The sequence below is a fragment of the Babylonia areolata genome, chromosome 16, assembly GCF_041734735.1.
Source record: "Babylonia areolata isolate BAREFJ2019XMU chromosome 16, ASM4173473v1, whole genome shotgun sequence".
NCBI classification, from domain to species: Eukaryota; Metazoa; Mollusca; class Gastropoda; order Neogastropoda; family Buccinidae; genus Babylonia; species Babylonia areolata.
In genome coordinates this window covers 6,578,730-6,583,729 of record NC_134891.1, presented here as the reverse complement: position 1 = coordinate 6,583,729, position 5,000 = coordinate 6,578,730, and the positions used below count along the sequence as shown (strand labels likewise).

General features: G+C 44.4%; 1 protein-coding gene across 2 annotated transcripts in view; it reads left to right on the top strand.

Moving 5' to 3' along the window:
• Positions 1–5,000, top strand: part of LOC143290824 (uncharacterized) — a 20,589-nt gene that overhangs the window by 3,103 nt on the left and 12,486 nt on the right. The gene's annotated exons all lie outside the window — the stretch shown is intronic.

Here is a 5,000-nt window from a genome sequence, read left to right as displayed (position 1 = left end):
TTGTATTTCTTTTTTATCACAACAGAATTCTCTGTGTGAAATTCGGGCTGCTCTCCCCAGGGAAAGCGTTTCGCTACACTACAGCGCCACCCATCTTTTTGTTTTCTTTTTTTTTCCCCTGCGTGCAGTTTTATTTATTTTTTTCCTATCGAAGTGGATTTTTGTACAGAATTTTGCCAGGAACAACCCTTTTGTTGCCGTGGGTTCTTTTACGTGCGCTAATTAAACATGAAATATAAATCCATGTCGTTTTACCACACCACACACACGTTATCATTCTGACGTCAGACACTGAACACTGCAGGATACGTTGTCGCCACGTGTCGTGTTACGTCAGTGAGTGCCCTGGAGAAAAATCCATACCACCAAGCACCTCCCGGATGCAATTAGCGTCGTGTCTCGTCCCGTCATGTTGCCCACTAACGATGTTTGTCAGCCAGTAGGCCTTTTAACTCACTCAGTACGGCCAGTCCTCTCTTCTCCTCTACACAGACCCCTCGGATGTCCAGTGGGTGTCTGAATGACGCAACCTTTAGCTTCCGTCGTCAGAATTGTGGTATTCTTTGTCAACATTCACCTCTTCAGTATAAGAGCCTTCCGCTTGCAATATTTTGATGGTGGTAATTGGGGTGAAACGCTGTTAACGTTGTCTCTTTCGCCGTTCGTATGGAGAGAGTTAACCGAAAGTGGACTTGTTGTCTCGTTCGTCATTTATCAGATGGATTCCCCCGTCTCCTCGACAAAGGCGGCAGTACGTCTAAGGTCCTCCAGTCCTCAGTGGAGCTTCCGGGCCGCTGGGATTGGGATTGGGTCGGGCCAGGTTTTCTCTCGGAGCGCTTGGTGAAGCCAGCAGGACTGTTCTGTTGTCTGGCTACCTGTTCTGCAGAGCACGTGAAAAGGTGGTGTTTCAGGCGGTACCGAAAGTGGAGTCACTCCGTCACAACGCGACGGCAGGCAACCCACTGCAGGCGCAAAGAAAAAAAATCTTAGTATTCTCAAACCGTGTCTGTGTGTACAAAGCGTTACATGGTTTTGCGTGTGGGTTTTTTGTTTGTTTGTTTGGGGGTTTTTTGTTTTTGTTTTTGTTTTTGTTTTGTTTTGTTTTGTGTTGTTGTTGTTTTGGGGGGAGGGGTTGCGGGGGGGTTGTTTCTTTGTTGTTGTTGTTTTTTTTTCAATTTTGATTACACATATATATTTAACATAAGTACTTAAATACATAAATCAAATACATAAACAGGATAAGAAAGAGTACATGATAAATGAAACATAAGGTGCATAAAGGCATGGCGACGTACGTAATAGTGAAAATAGGTACTGCAACTCAAGTATATAGGTCATTTGAATATACCCCCCCACCCCCACAAAAAAAACCAACAACAACAACAAAAAAAAACCTAACAAATGAACAAATATACAAACAAATTAAACCATTCCACCCGAAGTTAACTCACTCAGTACGGCCAGTCCTCTCTTCTCCTCTACACAGACCCCTCGGATGTCCAGTGGGTGTCTGAATGACCCAACCTTTAGCTTCCGTCGTCAGAATTGTGGTATTCTTTGTCAACATTCACCTCTTCAGTATAAGAGCGTTCCGCTTGCAATATTTTGATGATGGTAATTGGGGTGAAACGCTGTTAACGTTGTCTCTTTCGCCGTTCGTATGGAGAGAGTTAATCATTTCCATATAACATTACACAATGCTTAATTTCTTCACCCAACAACAAAACATTTGAAAAAGCATCATGGAGATTTACATGTTTGAGTATCTTAACTGTTGATAAGCGTCTCATATATTGTTTTGTTTTGTTTTGTTTTGTTTTGTTTTGTTTTTGTTTTGCTACCCCATCATCTGCAACATTTCAGTGGCATTACTCCCGCGCCGCTCATTTAGATACCCCCGCATACACGACCACACCCGGGTTCGTCCGTCACAGTTCCATCGTCGGCAGTCCGCAGAGAACCATCGATGTTAGGTCGCCAGGAGGCCACACACACACACACACCAGAGGAGACCCTGCACTGCTGCGTCTCATGTTGACCACAAGCGTTTATGGGGTGAAAACCTTCAAAACGTTGTCATGTCATCAGCCGCTGATATTTTCTCTTCCTCCACTAGACCTTAAGTGGTGGTCTGGACGCTAGTCATTCGGATGAGACGATAAACCGAGGTCCCGTGTTCAGCATGCACTTAGTGCACGTAAAAGAACCCACGGCAACAAAAGGATTGTTCCTGGCAAAATTCTGTAGAAAAATCCACTTCGATAGGGAAAACAAATAAAACTGCACGGAGGAAAAAATACAAATACACACACTCTCTCTCTCTCTCACACTCCCTCACACACACACACACACACACACACACACACACACACACACACACAGAGAGAGAGAGAGAGAGAGAGAGAGAGAGAACACCATCGTTCGTTATTTGAATACTTTCGTCCATTGATTTCTTCTCCACCTTCGTTAATATCCAACCCTGTGAGTGTGTGTGTGTGTGTGTGTGTGTGTGTGTGTGTGTGAGTGAGTGTGTGTAAGTGAGTGTGAGTGTGTGTGTGTGTGTGTGCGTGTGTGTGTATGTATGTGCGTGTGTGCGTGTGTGTGTTTGTGTGCGTGTGTAAAAGAAGTCCCTGCAGAAGTGTGGAGAGTTTCTCTTTGCTTGAGTGAGAGAGGGAACGTTTTCTTGTTCCGCTTGGCAATCACTGAGGAGCGAAGCAGTAATCCTGCAGAGCGCGAACACGGAAGGTACCCGTAAAGTCGACAGCTCATTGCGTCGACAGCTCATTGTTCCATTTTCAGTTTTGAAAAGGTGGATTTTGTCCTCCAATTGTAAATTCTTATTTGTGCTATGTTCACTTTTGGAATGCTGAATGGCGACAAACGTCCTTCATTATTGACCACATCCTCTACACAACATCCTGTATCTATACTTAGACTACATCCTCTAAACTACATCCTGTATCTATAGCCAGACTGCATCCTCTAAACTACATCCTGTATCTATACCCAGACTACATCCTCTACACATCCTGTCCACGCAATGAGCTGTCGACGCAATGAGCTGTCGACGTGAGCTGTCGACGCAATGGGCTGTCGACGCAATGACATGGACCCCCCTAACACACAGTACGGAACATCTGTCGCTTGCTGTGTGCATACTAACCTTTCCTTTCGGAACTGAGATCGAAATGGCTAATGGAGCATAAACGACAGATTTTCTAAAAGCACCCCCAACCCCCAACCCCCAACCCCACACCCCCATCCCAAGTTTAACAGTCTTAAAGGCTAACTGGTACGAAACTGATACCACTGGAGTGATGGCCTAGAGGTAACGCGTCCGCATAGGAAGCGAGAGAATCTGAGCGCGCTGGTTCGAATCACGGCTCAGCCGCCGATATTTTCTCCCCCTCCACTAGACCTTGCTTAAGTGGTGGAACTGGACGCTAGTCATTCGGATGAGACTGACGATAAGCCGAGGTCCCGTGTGTAGCATGCACGTAAAAGAACCCGCGGCAACAAAAGGGTTGTCCCTGGCAAAATTCTGTAGAAAAATCCATTTCGATAGGAAAAACAAATAAAACTGCACGCAGGAAAAAAAAAATTTTTTTAAATGGGTGGCGCTGTAGTGTAGCGACGCGCTCTTCCTGGGGAGAGCAGCCCGAATTTCACACAGAGAGAAAAAAAAATCTGTTGTGATAAAAAGAAATACAAATACAAAAATAGACATGGAGACAGAGGGATGGGGGTGGGGGGGGGTTAGAAAAAGAGGGGACTGAAGAGAGTGAGACACAAAGAGAGACAGAGGCAGAGTAGAGGGTGTGGCAGAGAGAGTCAGGGAGAGAGGGAGGAGAGGGTGCGGGGGGTGGGGGGGGGCGGGGAAGGAACAGAGAAAATGTGAGGGAGAAAGAGCGCGGAGTGATAGCAGAAAGAGATGTTACAAGTCCTAAATCAATCAGCCGCCAAAAGCTGAGAAAATAGTCTGGAGATAAACCACTCTAGATCCGATAATAATAATAATAATAATATGTGAATTTTTGGCCTTTCTAAACATTTTTTTTTACCTTCTTTTGAATGATGTTGTCATCAGTGATGTTTAACCCTTTCACCGCCAAACTCGCATTTATGCACAGGCGTGGTAGAGGACCCATGTCACTGAAAGGTGACCCATTCATTGGTCTGTTATCCATGAACCTGCTGCTCTTAATGTTCGGTGGTAGGATAGGCCGTATTTTCTATACATCGCAGGGGGAATCCCCAGCTATATTTAGCCACTGTCTTATTTTCTGTGTTTATACCACAAGGGAATTTTGTACTCTAAATTGACTGGTGGTGAAAGGGTTAAACCAAGACTGTTTTTTTTTTGGGGGGGGGGGGGGGGGGGGCTGGGGGGGGGGTTGTTGTTTTTGTGGGTTTTTTTTTTACTCTTCTCCTGCTTCTTTATGGAAAATGGAGACGTCTGGGCTTAGATTTATTATTCACTGTATGTATTTTGTATTTGTAGTTGCATTGATTTCTTTTTATCACAACAGATTCCTCTGTATGTCTATATAGTTCAATGGTTTGCATCTGCACGTGTGCTTTCAAAATCAACGTGCCATCATTCTGACTGACTCTGTAAACCTCACACACACACACACACAACAACAACAACAACAACAACAACAACAAAAACAAAAAACAAAACAAAACAAACAAAAAAAGGATTGAACGTGAAATGGGGAGCGCAAAGTGTGTGGCATGAGGCAACGTGCAACACCCAGATAATAATAATAATAATGATAATAATGATAATAATAATAATAATGGTATTTACATAGCGCTGAATCTTGTGCAGAGACAAACCAAAGCGCTTTCGCACCAGTCATTCACACGCATGCATAACTCTAAAACTGGAGAAACTAAAGACAAGGAAGAGGCAGGCAAAGGAGGCTATTTTGGGAAGAGGTGGGTTTTAAGGCCAGACTTGAAAGAGCTGAGTGTGGAGACTTGACGAAGCGAAA